Below are 14,356 nucleotides of genomic sequence, written 5' to 3' on the forward strand. Positions count from 1 at the left end.
TTTTTTGTTTCCCTTTCTGATAGTTCATTATTGGTGTATAAAAATGCAACTGACTTCTGGATATTTATTTTGTACCCTGCTACTTTACTGAATTCATTGATCAGATATAGTTTTTTGGTGGAATCTTTAGGGTTCTCTATATATACTATCATGTCATCTGCAAATAGTTACAGTTTTACTTATTCCTTTCCAATGTGGATGTCTTTTATTTTTCTTGTCTGATCACTGTGGCTAGGACTTCCAGTACTATGTTGAGTAAGAGTGGTGAAAGTGGGCATCCCTGTCTTGTTCCCGATCTTATGGGGAACGCTTGAAATTTTTGTCCACTGAATATGATTTTGGCTGCGGGTTTGTCATATATGGCCTTTATTACGTTGAGGTATGTTCCCTCTGTGCCCCCTTTGCTGAGAGTTTTTATCATAAATGGGTGCTGTATTTTATCAAATGCTTTTTCTGTATCTATTGATATGATCAAGGGGTTTTTATCTTTCAATTTGTTTATGTGGTGTATCACATTTACTGTTTTGGGGGTGTTGTACCAACTTTGCATCCCCAGAATAAATCCCACTTGATCATGGTGTATGATCTTTTTTTTTTTTTAATATATCTTTTTTTATTTCAGAGAGAGGAAGGGAGAGAGAGAGATAGAAACATCAATGATCAGTAAGTCATTGATTGGCTGCCTCCTGCATACTCCTCACTGGGGATCAAGCTCGAAACCCGGGCACGTGCCCTGACTGGGAATTGAACTTCTATCTCCTGGATCATATAGGTCAATACTTAATTGCTGAGCCATGCCAGCCAAGCTGATCTTTTTAATGTGTGTATTGCTGGATTCAGTTTTCTAATGTTTTGTTGAGGATTTTAGCATCTATGTTCAACAGGGATATTTGCCTATAATTATCTTTTTTTGTCATGCCTTTGTCTGGCTTTGGAATTAGCATAATGCTGGCCTTGTTAAGTGAGTTTGAAATCTTCCCCCCTGTTGAATTTTTGGGAATAGTTTGAGAAGGATAGATATTAGTTCTTCTTTGAATGTTTGGTAAAATTCAGCTATAAAGCCATCAGGTCCAGGACTTTTATTTGTTGGGAGTCTTTTTTATTACTGCTTCAATTTCACTAGTTGTAATCTGTCTATTCAGGTTCTCCGGATTTTCTTGATTTAGTTTTAGAAGTTTGTATGTGTCTAGGAATTTACCCATTGCTTCCAGATTGTTCAATTTGTTGACATACAGTTGTTAGTAATATTTTCTTGCAATTCTTTGTTTTACTTTGGTGTCAGTTACTTCTCCTCTTTCACTTTTTATTTATTTGGGTCCTCTCTCTTTTTTTCTTGATGAGTATGGTTAAAAGTTTGTCAATCTTGTTTATCTTTTCAAAGAATCAGCTCCTGGTTTCATTGATTTTTGTATTGTTTTTTAGACTCTATTTCATTTATTTCTTCTCTGATCTTTATTATTTCCTTCTACTCACTCTGGGCTTTGTTTTCTGTTCTTTTTCTAGTTCCTTTAAGGGTAAAGTTAGATTGTTTATTTGAGCTTTTTCTTATTTCTTGAGATAGGCCTGTAATGCTATGAATTTCCCTCTTAGTACTGCTTTCCTTGTGTCTCAGAGATTTTGGGTTTTTGTATTCTCATTTTCATTCTTTTCAAGGTATCTTATGCTTTCTTCCCTGATCTCGTTGTTAACCCATTCATTGTTTACTAACATGTTATTTAGCCTCCACGTCTTTATGTGTTTTTTGGTTTTCTTCTTGTGATTGGTTTCAAGTTTCATAGCATTATGGTCAGAGAAGATGCTTTATATGATTTCAATCTTCTTAAATGTACTGAGACTTGTTTTGTGTCCTAATATGTGGTCTAGCCTAGAAAACATTCCATGTGCACTAGAAAAGAATGTATATTCTTGGGGTAGAATGTTCTGAAGATATCAATTAAATCCACTTGATCTAGTATATCATTTAAGGCTGCTGTCTCATTGTTGATTTTCTGTCTGGAGGATCTATCCATTGATGTCAATGAGGTGCTAAAATCCCCTATATCACTGTATTACTGTCAATCTCTCCCTTTATGTCCATCAAGATTTGCTTTACATGTTTAGGTGCTCCTATGTTGGGTGCAAAAATGTTTACAAGGGTTATATCCTCTTCTTGGATTGATCCCTTTATTATTATGTAGTGTCCTTCTTTGTTTCTTACAATATCCTTGGTTTTAAAGTCTATTTTGTCAGATATAAGTATTGCTACCCCAGCTTTTCTTTTCCTTTCCAGTTGCATGAAATATTTTTTTCCATCCCTTTACTTTTAGCCTGTGTATATCTTTTGTTCTGAGGTGGGTCTCTTGAAGACAGCATATACATGGGTCTTGTTTTCTTATCCATTCAGCTACCTTATGTCTCTTGATTTGAGCATTTAAGTCATTTACATTTAAAGTAACATATTGATAGGTCTGAATTTATTGCTATTTTATTTTTTTAACTATGTTCCTCTTGTTTTGTTTTGCTTTTTCTTCTTTAGCTTCTTTTAATATTTTTTGTAATGCTGGCTTGGTAGTAACAAACTCCTTTAGCTTTTTTTTTTTTTTTTTTTTTTTGGTCTGGGAAGCTCTTTATTTCTCCTTTAAGAGTGGGGAGGATTCCCACTAAAACTGGTCTGTGCAGGGCAAGGCCATGACTCAGATGAGCCCAGTCAAGGAGGAAGTCCTGGTCAGGGAGTGAGGCCTCCCATCTCTGTCACTGACCTGGGTGCCCATCATGCCTGTCCTCCCCACTCCCAGAAAGAGGCCTTGGAATTGTCCTGCTGAGACCCAGAGCTGTCAGGTACTGGTCACTGCATCCTTCCACAGCCACATTGTCATGTCCTTCCCCAAGAGCCTGTAGCATTACTTGGGCACCTGGTGACTGCAGGTGCCCAACCAGGCTGCACAAGCAAGTACTGCCCAGAGTTGAACATCTTTGTGATGTCCTCATTGTGAGGAAGCATCACACAGCTCTCAGGTACCGGTGGTCAGCCATCCCACAGGTATTAATGGCCTACTCCAGGCTTTGTTCTCCCTGGGTGGTTTCCAATCACTCCCTTATTTCTGGCTCCTGGACATTGTCAAAGTGTTCTCAAAGTGTTCTAAAGCACATATGACACTTGGAATATGTTTTTTGTTGGGGGCACACATCTAACCCTTGCAGCTCAACAACCAGCAGACAGTCTTACTCCCTTTTCATGGCCCAACTGTGCTTCCAGAGACCAATCTTCTCCCCTCCTCCCAGTGCCCCATGCAGGGATCTGTGTAGGGGCCGATCTGTGCCACATGAGAACCTCATGAGGACACTTGCACTGGAAGGGAAGAGGTCTTCATTTGTCCCTGTTGACTTTATCCCATGAATAAACCTCTGTCCTCTGGCCAAAGTTTTGGAGTAGAAGGTTTCACTCCTGATCCCCAAGACTGAGAGAGATACTTTTAAAATAAAAGCCATTGTATAATGCTTGCAGAAAGAATCATTTTGGTTTCATGTAATCCTCAGCAGAAATGCTGGTGTCATTTCAGACTCCAGCCATATGGGAGCTTCACCGGTGAAGGAACTAAGTAGATGGGGTTAGGAGTGCGAGAATTCCACATGCCATGTTAGAAGAAAGGAAGTTCCAAAGTCGTTTCACCAAGCTGGGCTTGGGTTGTTTTTTTCCCATATACATATGTGGTTTCTGGAAAGGAGGCTCTCGATTTCTCCTGAACATCAGAGCAGTGAGAATGGGAAGAAGTCAGCTACATGGCACTTGCATGGATCTGGCATGGGGAGCCTCTCACACCTACCCTGTGGCCCCTGTGATAATGACTGTATGCAGGCCCTGCTAGAGAAGCCCCTCCTAGGAAAGAAGGGAAGGAGGCAGGGGTTGGGGATGCTCCTCTTCAGATCCTTGGGCAGGAAGCCTTAGAGGGCATCTGGGCTCACAGGGTCAAGAACAATAGTCACCCTGAGGCTTGAACCCCCAACACTCATCATGAGAAGAGATACCTTGCTTCCAGCACCTCCCTCATGAATACTCTGAATTTAAGAAAGACAAAGCAAGGATCACACTTATCTTTCTTACCACACTTCTGCCTGGCTTGGTCTATAGTGTGTTACTAACCAGACTAAGTCACACCACCAGGTTCCCCCTGCAGCCCAAGTTCCCCTCCACATTTAAAGCAGGTCATTGTCTGCAGAACAAACACCTGGTATTTGCTTCTCCAGAGAATGATTGGAAGTCCTCTTTTCCTGAGCATCTCCTGCCCCCAACTGAGTCATGGACACTGCTGACTGTCAGCACCCTTCCTCATGCCTGCTCTACCCAGGGCCAGAATCTGGGTGGGGTCATGTGGTCAGGTCTGAATACTGACTTCCCAACATTCCCATCTTGTCACCTGGGCATTCCTGACTTGCTAGCTCTTGAGACCTGCACTGTGAACTCAGGCCCAGACAAGAGAAAAAATGTGTACTTGTGCCTAGTGTGCCCCACACATGGCCACATGAAGCAGGACCCACAGCCCCCATCTTGCCCCAGACTTGTCCAGGAAAACCTGCTTTACAGGACAGTTCCGGCCAAGAATTCCATGTAATCACTATCATTCTTGGTCACATGTACCTTCCCTGAAAACCCCTAGTTCTTCATTGACACAGCAAAAAGTGGCCACCATGAGGCCAGCATGGAGTCAGGGCTGACCTGGACATGAAGCTGATTGTTGTCATGGGGCCTCGCTTAGTATGTATGCATGTGAATGTTCACTCATCTATGCACGTGTTTGTGTATATGGGTGTGTGTGTGTAGGTGCATATGTTTGTTTGTGTGCATTTTTGTCTGTGTACAGGCATGCACATACATGTGTGTGCATCTGGCCTTGTTGCTTTGCCATGTTGTTGTTGCAAAATTTTTAAATTTTTATTTGTATTACAAAAGCTTGACTCCTATCTTCACCAGTTTTTACAAAAGTGAGCTAGTTTTCTAGCATCCTGACAAAGTAACTGAGCCATGTTGTGTAAAGTTTGCTTTACACTGGGAACTGGGGATGGAAAGGTCTTTGGGGGACATGATGTTCTTCCATTAGTCCTGGTTGAGGTTCAGCATCTCTCCAGGACTCCTCAGTGGCCAAATGCCACTTCCCTGAGTACTTCACACTCAGGCCCAGGCACCTGTGGAGCACTCAAGAGATGTATGTATGTGCAAATGGGAGGAATCTGGCCAGAGCAGGCAAACAAACCAAATGCGCAACATGCCCACAGAAAAAAAAGTGACCACAAAATGTTGAATGAAGCTGACACACCCAAGTGTGAGTCATTTGTCTGTCAGGCTCTGTGCATGCGGTGAGCCGGCTTTGAGCAAAGGGACCCTATCTGACAAGCTCAGAGTGTGCCAGCTCCTGCCCTGGCCTGCCCAGTTCATTCCTCAGGGTCATACTTGGCACCACTGTACTGAGGGAAGTGCTTGTTAGCAAGGGGTGTTTTGAAGAGAAAGCACATCCACTAAATGCCATTAACATTTTCCACTGTGATCTGGGTAAGTCAGGGTCCTCCAGAGAAACAGAACCAGTAGGATGTCTGTGTGTGTGTGTATAACTGTGTGTGTGCCTGTGTGTGTCTACGGAGAGACATTTATTGTAAGAAATAGGCTCACACTTGTGGAGGCATGGGAAGTCCAAAATCTGCAGGATGGGCATCAGGCTGGAGACCCAAGGTACTGGCGTAAATAGAGCCTGAAGGTCCTCTGTTGGCAGAACTTCTTCCTCTTTGGGAGGTCACTCTTTGTTCTTTCTAGGCCTTTGACTGATAGGATGTGGCCCACCGCGATATAGTGATCTGCTTTATTCAAAGCCTATTGATTTAAACGTTAATCTCATCTAAAATAGCCATTTCCACAGCAACATCTAAACCAGTGTTTGACCCAATGCCTGGGCACTGTGGCCTCGTCAGGTTGTCACGTAATTGGCCATCACGCACCCCTGCAGACTTATACAGGGAGGCTGGGCCACCTGCATGGGGCTGGCAGAGGCTCATGCAGCCAGAAATGTCAGGTAAATTTATTACTGATGTGTGTTTCTATTAAGGGCAAAACATCTCTTTCTGCAGACCAGTGCCCTATCCCTAACTCTGCAGCCTCCACAGCACACCCAGCTCTCTGGTCTGCACGCCTGGGAAGGGAGAGCAGTTAGTTCCTGCGTGGACGGACATAGAGGGAGGGGGCTGGGGAGCCAGGCCTGGAGAGGTACATCCCCTGCTGTAGTTCACAAGCTCCCTCCAAGAAGACTCAGAAGGGGTCCATTAGAGCCTGCTGATGTTGCTGCAGCCCCAGGAACACCCAAGCTCTGAGCAGAGTGATGCAGGGAGAGTGAGCAGGTCCCTGGACTGAGAACCTGTGGGTGGTTGCCTCTATTATGGTGCCTGGGCCTGGAGCCAGGGTTCTCAATCACGGGCAATGGCCTGGACACAGAGGACCACTTACCTCACCGTGTCCTGCCTGGGCTTTCCTAGGGCCATAGTCACCTCCAATGGCCTACCTGCCCCTCCCAGACCAGAAGTCATATCTTGAGATATCCAAATGCCACTGTGAGCACCAAGGCAGCTCCAAGTAAGGCCAGGAAGACTTTGGGGAATATAATTAGCTGTGGTCATTCCATTCCCTAGTGGCCGTGCACAACGCTGAGATGCCTGGGTCCAGCCCAGGTTGAGGACACTGCTAGATCGGTTGGTGTGGGGGCGCTGCCCCCTGTCTGCTGCGGGGCAAGGTGCTCTGATAGAGAGCTAATGCTGTTCTGCTGGGATTTTTTTTTTTAAGCTCCCTCCCCACTGAGCTTCAGGCTTTGGAGTGGGGAGCCGTGTGAAGGCAGGAACCTCACTGGCCAAAGTCTGCAGCCCCATTGCCCATCCCTGTGGGATCCAGAGCAGGTGCTGGTTGGCATATGTAGGAGGCACTGCTTTCAGCTTCCCCAGGACCTTAGAACTGTCCTCTCATGGGCTCACAGGTTTTTGTGGTTAAGATCCTTACCTCCCACGTGCACAGGCCAATCTTTTCAGCTCTTTATAGTCTTGCTTCTACTATCCGACTAATGGTCCTGGGCTGATTTTCATGTCAAACATTCTCTGAGTCCCTGTGAGATAAAATGCTTGTCTCCAGCTCCCATCAGATGGAGTGTCTCCTTTCTCCCCTCATATATCTTCACAAAGCTCTGCTTTCTGGCCCAGCCAGCTTCCCAAGTGGGTGCAAAGCAGGGGCTAAGCTCATTCCTCTGGACCATCTCATCCTGCTCTGCCCATTTTCCAGCCTGGATGGAGGGGTCAAGAGGTGCCCCCCAAGTTCCTTACTGGACTATAGGAAACCCTGGTGAATGGGAAAGCAGGGTTCCTGTCTTCCCTAAATTGCAGATGGCATGTAACACTCTACATTATAAATTTCTGGCGACACTCAGGATGGGAACCTGGAGTTGGGCTTCCCTGACTCCTATTGGAAACTCCAGGCCCAGCAGGGCATGCTGCTTAATGAGTTAGGTAAACAGAGGGGTCTCTAAGTTTCCTTTGGTGCAGAGAAAGGGAGACAAGAATCTCTACATCCAAAATTTGGCAAACTAGATAATAGACAATAACCACATCCTTAGCCCACAGTGGCCAAGGCTTTCAGGCCTGGGGGCAGCCCCAGCCCCAGTCACAGCCTGGTCTTCGCCCACAGCTCCTGTGGACTTAAAGTAGAAAGATGTTGTGAAATATCCAGATATTTGGTCTGCAGTCTAGGAACACAGGTCCTAGCATTTCGTAATGTATCCTGTCTTGCCTATTCTTTCCTTACTTTGCTCTGAAATCCTCTGAGCTAGGACAGTGAGCTACCCAGGGAGAGACACCCACCAGCTCTCCCCATTTCTCAGTTACTCCAGGTAACACCTCCCTGGAATGGGTCTCTCCCTGTTTTACCCACCAGCACCTTCTTCATCCAAGAGTGATGACCTAATAGTCAAGGGATGGAGGTTCCAAGGAAAGGAGTTAGTTACATCAGACACCTCTTCTGGCTTCCCCTTCTCAGAGAAGAGAAAATTAACTACAGCGGGAGTGCTCTACATCTAAAATTTGCCCCAGCTGAGCATGGGAAAAAAATTATGCCCAGTTCTTAATAAACCACAGGAATGGAGGAAGGAGCATTGGCATGTATGACTGAAAAATTCTAGACAATCCAAGCAAATTCTGAGTGAGCAGAATGAATGGAGTTTGTTTTAAAACAAAAGTGTATTATTATTCAGGTATGACAAGACCAGCAGAGCAGGAGATGATTGCCATTGAGAAGATAACTTGTTTCTCTCAGTTCCCATGAGGAGGGGGCATAACATGCATGGGGCACAGGGGCACAGGGAGAGGCACCAGGGTCAGTCAAGAGACAGAGGAGTGAGGGAGGAATGTGGGCAAGAACCTTCATTGTTTTTCCACAAGAACAAATGGGTGAGGCAGGTGAGCAGGCTTAGGAGTTGCTAGTTTGAATAATTCAGTAGGCTCGGGGTGTAGGGGCTGGCTCTAGTGTCTGGCACCTGGCCCTGGGGTGATTTGGGCAGAGGAACAGTGGCCCTGAGTGTGAGAGCTCCAGAAAGGATGTGGCTGGGGGTGTGGGCTCTGGATTATTTGGTTTGCACATGAAAGGAGCACTCGCAGGGGAATCCTTTGCTATCTGAAGGAATTAGCTAACTCTGAAAGGCGCAGTCTCTTGCAGGTCAGCAAGATGTCAACAGATCATAAGTACCAAATAAAAAGACATGATTAATATACAGCACTCCTATTTGTTCTCCAGTGGTTTTTAGACTTCACATAAGTAAGATCCCACAGTATTTATGTATCTGATTTATTTTATTTACCATAATACTCTCAAGGTTCATCCATGTTGTGGCAAATGGCAAGCATGTCTTCTTTCACATGACTGAATCATATTTTATTGTATATATACCATGTCATCTTTACCCATTCATCCATTGATAGACATTTGGTATGTTTTCATAGCTTGGCCATTGTGATTTATTCTGTATTTTTGATGCATTGGCTGTGTGTGTGTAAGTTTTGTAAGCCTGAAATACTTAGTAATTTAAATTTTTGAACTTAAAAAAATTAAGAAATAAAATAATTCTATACTGTAAAGGGTTCCAGCTTTACTGAGTTTTCCCTTTCATCTCCCACATATCTGCAGTGCTACAGACTATGCTGCTCAAAGTTGAGTCCACCAACCGGCAGCACCTCAGAGCTTGTGAGAAATGCAGATTCTCAGGGCTCTTTCTTCAGACCTGCTGAATTAGAATTTCTGGGTGAGAGCAGTTCTGTTTGTTTTAACAAGCCTTCCTGAGATTCTCAAACATGTTTAAGCCTGAGAGCCCGCTGGCCTGAGCAAACTGCCTCACCTCAGTCTCACTATCCATCCTTTCTGATGATCAGGAGAAATTAAGAGTTTAAGAATTTTGAAGTCTCAGATCAGTCGCCTCACTTGCTGCACATTGAGATCTCCTGGGAGTTTTAAAAAATCACCAATGTTTGGTCACCATCTGCAGAAATTCAGATTTAATTGGTCTGGGGTGCAGCTGGGACACGGAGACATTTTTAAATTCTTCTGGTGATTCTAACTTGCAACGATAGTTGAGAACTGGGCAAGAGAACAAAGGATTTGGCTAAAAGAAAGTAAAAGAAATTGATGGTCTTGGTCACCCCCTGCTGGCAGGAGGCTACACAACTCAACTCCCAGCCACTTCAGGCAGGTGAAAAGAGGTGCCGGCTACCAGTGAGTTCACAGCACACATACGAAGTCTAACTGATGTCTGCACAAGAAACGCCCTTCCAAGAAAAATGCCTGATTATGTCCCTAATTCCATTCAAAGACTACACTACCTGTAATTTACGTAACAGGCCCTCAAAGAACACTTACTATGTGCCATTCACTGACCTAAACACTTCACAAACAACGTGCCATCCTCATAGCTGCCCTTTGAAGTCAGCACTATTATTACTTCCAATCTGCCACTGGGGAAACTGAAGCACAGAGAGGATAGTATTTTGTCTCAGCTACTAAGTGGAGGAGCCGGGGTTTAAACCACAGCAGCTGGCTTCAGATCTGTGGTTTTAAACACATTGTTGTCTTGCTGCCTCTAAGTGTGATGTCTCTGCCCTGCTCTCTGCAGTATCCCAGCATCTAGAATCTATTATGTGCCAGACACAATACCCTGTTTAACCCAAGAGAAAAATGAGGCCCATGACATCCCATCCACTGTTTTGGATGGGTTCTAGACCTCACAATTTCCCCAACCCACAGTCAGTCACTGCAATATTTCAGAGATCTACATTCATATCCTGCTCTTGCTTCCATCCCCACTGTGTGACTTTGGACAAGTTACTTCACCTCTCTAAGCTTCTATTTCCCTATCAGACTACCCATTTCTAACTCATAAAGTTGCAGTGAGATTTACCCACTCCAAGCTGTTATCTAACATCTCTGACTTGCCACAATGATTCTTTAAAGAGAGAAAATGTTTATTATTGTCTTATTATTGGCTGTAACATAAATTCACCAAAATACTCTTTCATGGGGTCAAAGATTCATCCTGCATATTTGTTGAATAAGGTGGAGTCCTGGGAGGCTCCCCTTCTGCACACAGCCAGATCACATTGGTACCAAAGGCTGGATCACATTGGTACCAAAGGCTGGGCCATGAGCACAGTCTATTCAGTTACTTATGGAATAGTCTATCTGAACCACATGCAGCTTTCTAATATGCTGATGCTTAAAACTCCATTACAACTTCACAATCATTAAGATGTCTATAATTAAAAGAGAAAAATAAAATAACAAGTGTTGGTGAGCATGTGGAGAAAGGGGAAGCCTCTGCATTGCTCGTGGAAATGTAAAATGGTACTGCTGCTGTGGAAAACAGTGTGATGATCCCTCAAAAATTTTAAAATAGAATTACTGTATGATCCAGCAACCCCACTTCTGGGTATGTACCTGAGAATTAAAAGCAGGGTCCCAAAGAGATTTCACACACCCATGTTCACAGCCGCATTATTCACAGTAGCCAGGAAGTGGAAGTAACCCAAGTGTCCATCAACAGATAAATGGATTAATACAATGTAGTCCAACCATACATTGGAATATTAATCAGCCTTTAAAAGGAAGGAAGTTCTAACACCTGATACAACATGGATGAACCTTGAGAATGGACCTGGAGGGCAGTATGCAAAGTGAAATCAGTCAGGAAAAGACAAATACTGTATTATCTCACTTACATATGAAAGTTAAAAACGCTTAAATAATAGAAACAGAGTAGAGTGGTGGTTACCAGAGCCTGGGGGTTGGGGAAATAGGGAGATGTTGGTCAAAGGGTACAAACTTCCAATCAGTTATTAGATGAATAAGTTCTGGGGGTCTAATGTACAGCACAGTGATTATAGTTAGTAACACTGTGTTGTATACTTGGAAGTTGCTGAGTGTAGACTTAAATGTTCTCACCACAAAAAAGAAGTTGTAATTATGTGAGGTGATGGAGGTGTTAGCTAACTCTAAGGTACTTATTATTTTGGAATGATAACCTGTGTCAAATCAACACGGTATGTATGTGTGTAAATTATATCTCAATAAGGCCTGGAGGGAAATGTACCTGCACCTTCAATAAATAGCTGAGTAAAGAACATTTCCAAAAACACATATGAGACCATACACAAAAGAATTAATTAATTAATTTAATAAAAATTCAACCTCACTCTCTGGCCAGGATAGTAAATCATGACACAACTAGTCAATTAAACTTCCTCACTTTGCCCGGCCAGTGTGGCTCCATTGGTTGAGCGTTGTCCCTTGCACCAAGAGGTCACCAGTTTGGTTCCTGGGCCCCAGGGCACATGTCCTGGTTATAGCTCGATTCCCTATGGGGCGTGCAGGAGGCAGCCGATCAATGTTTCTCTCTCATCGATGTTTCTATCTCTCTCTTCCTCTCCCTCTCTCTTTAAAATCAATAAAAAATATATTTAAAAATAAATTTTCTCACTTTAATATCCCCATGACACACATTCACACATTCAGGACTAAAGGATAAATCAGAAAGGCTTCCAGGAGGAGGTGTCCCCCTGAGATGTGAAGAGGCAAATTCCCGCTTGGCAGGAATGGGTCAGGAAGGCTGTTCCAGCAGCGGGGAGAGCAGAGGAGTCCAAGAACCTAGTGCAGGGGTGTCTGATTCTCCTGCCCCCAGCCCAGGCTGGCTTCTGTATCCTTCTGGAAACCAGAAAGCCATTCCAAGGAGGAGGCTTGTGACCAGCTCTCAGTACCACACTATAAATAACTTCAAGACAAGGCAGCAAGAGAAGGATTCCTGGGTCTTACTGGTTTGGGAGCTGGATCAGAGATCCCTTTTCTGGAGCCCTCTATGCTCCTGCTTCTCCAAATTTGGCACTTTGGGGTGCGTGCAGCATAAATAAGTACCCTGGGAGCTTTCTGAGGCAGGGAAGGGCACCACCCCACCCCCACCAGTGCATCGTAGTCTTCTTAAGGGAACAGCAGGCGGGCTAACGCCACACACTGGCTACCTCACTTCTCTCACTATTTCTCCCCCTACCCACGCACCCCAGAGGAAAGTGGCCAGCTTTGCCCAGCAGCCCACCCAGCCTCCTGCAGTCATAGATGCAAATCACAATCCCTCAGAGCCCCAGCGCTCCCCAGGGACCCGTGGCCCAGCCTGACACCCATCTCATTCCTGGTGAATAAGGCCCTGCAGCAAGATGCCTTCAGCAAGGTGAATGCAGTGGCCGTTGACATGGGCACAGGCACCCGTATGATGGGCTTCGTGGGGCAGGCCTGGCCCACCTACACCATGGCCACCACTGTGGGCTGCCAGCCTAAGAAGGCAGCCACCACGGGGCAGCCAGTGCTGGAGAAGTTCATAGGCGAGGCCACCCTTGCTCTCCTGGAGCTGACTCTGCTGCAGGCGGTAAGACATCGTGGTGAACTGGGATGAGGCCAAGCTCATCTGGTGCCACCTGCTGGACCACAACCTCCACGTGGCCACCCTGGACCACCTGCTGCTGTTCTCTCACCACCCTTCAGCCCACCACCAACCGAGAGGATCTGGTGGGGGTGGCCTTTGAGTTGCTGCACTCACCAGCCATGTACATGGCTTCCCAGTTGGTGCCGTCTGCCTGGGCACACAGGCAGGCCAGCAAGCTGGTGGTCGGCACAGGCCGCAGGGTAACCTGCACAGTGACTGTCTGCCGGGGCTACCGCCTGCCAAATGCCACCAAGAGTCTGGATCTCAAGGGCACCCACCTGACTGCCTTCCTGGCAGAGATGCTGCTGCGCTCCAGCTTGCCTGGGACAGGAGGACCTGGACATTGTGGAGAACATCAAGCGCCGCTATTGCTTTGTGACCCCTGACTTCCAGAAGGAGCAGGCCCGGGCCAAGCTGGAATGCAAGCAGAACCTGAAGCTGCCCAAGGGACTGTCGGTCACTCTGGGCAAGGAGCTGTTACAGTGCCAGGAGCAGCTGTTCAGCCCCCAGAGATCCCAGAGCTAACGTCCGTAGGTGTTTCCACCACAGCCAAATAGAGACTTCTCGAGGTGCCCCCCCCCCCCAGAGGTGCAGACAATATAGCTCAGAAAGTGCTGTTCTGCTGGGGCTCCTTGCTCTTCGTGGGGTTCCAGGGCTGCTTCCGGGCAAGGCTACCCCCAGAGGAGCATGTGGTGGCCACAGCCTAGCCCACCTAGAACTTCTCAGTGTGGATCGGGGTTCCTCACTGGCCTCGTTGCCTGCCTTCCATTCCTGCTGGGTCCTGAGGGAGCAGCAGGAAGAACAGGGACAGCAAATGCTACTGATGAAGGGTGAAGGTGGGAGACAGGAAAACTTCTGCTAACCAGCTGGCTTCCTCCTGCCTTCTCACAGGGCAGAGTCTGGTCCACACCTGGACCTACATAGATATCAGTCCCCTAACCCTGTCAAACCTGTCTCCCATGATCTGCCTCCCACCCCACAAGGCACTCTCAGCTTGGGATTCCACCCAAGCCCACGCCCAAAACATGCCCAGATTTGGACCCCCTAATCTCACCCCCCTGGTCTGTTACTTTTTATATAGTTCCTCAAGATTCCCCTGGGCTCTAAGCCCCCATCTCACAGTACACCTCCTGTCCCCATGCCTCAGCCCCTCATGAAGGCTCTGCCCCCTCCCCCACTAATGTCCTAGGTCATCTGCTATGTCTGACCCTCAATAATAGTCTCCCAAGATCTTCCCATGACGAACCCCCAGAACACCTGGGCCCAACCCCAGAACCAGTCCCCAGGCTCTAACCCATTAGTTGAGTTACCAGTGGGCAATGATGTTCCCCAAGGCTGCCCAGCCC

General features: G+C 46.1%; 1 pseudogene; it reads left to right on the forward strand.

Moving 5' to 3' along the window:
• Positions 1-12,132: 12,132 nt before the first annotated feature.
• On the forward strand, positions 12,133-13,872 carry LOC107531344 (actin-like protein 9; annotated as a pseudogene).
• The last annotated feature ends 484 nt before the right edge of the window (positions 13,873-14,356 follow it).

The sequence above is a fragment of the Miniopterus natalensis genome, chromosome 2, assembly GCF_054644295.1.
Source record: "Miniopterus natalensis isolate mMinNat1 chromosome 2, mMinNat1.hap1, whole genome shotgun sequence".
NCBI classification, from domain to species: domain Eukaryota; kingdom Metazoa; phylum Chordata; class Mammalia; order Chiroptera; family Miniopteridae; genus Miniopterus; species Miniopterus natalensis.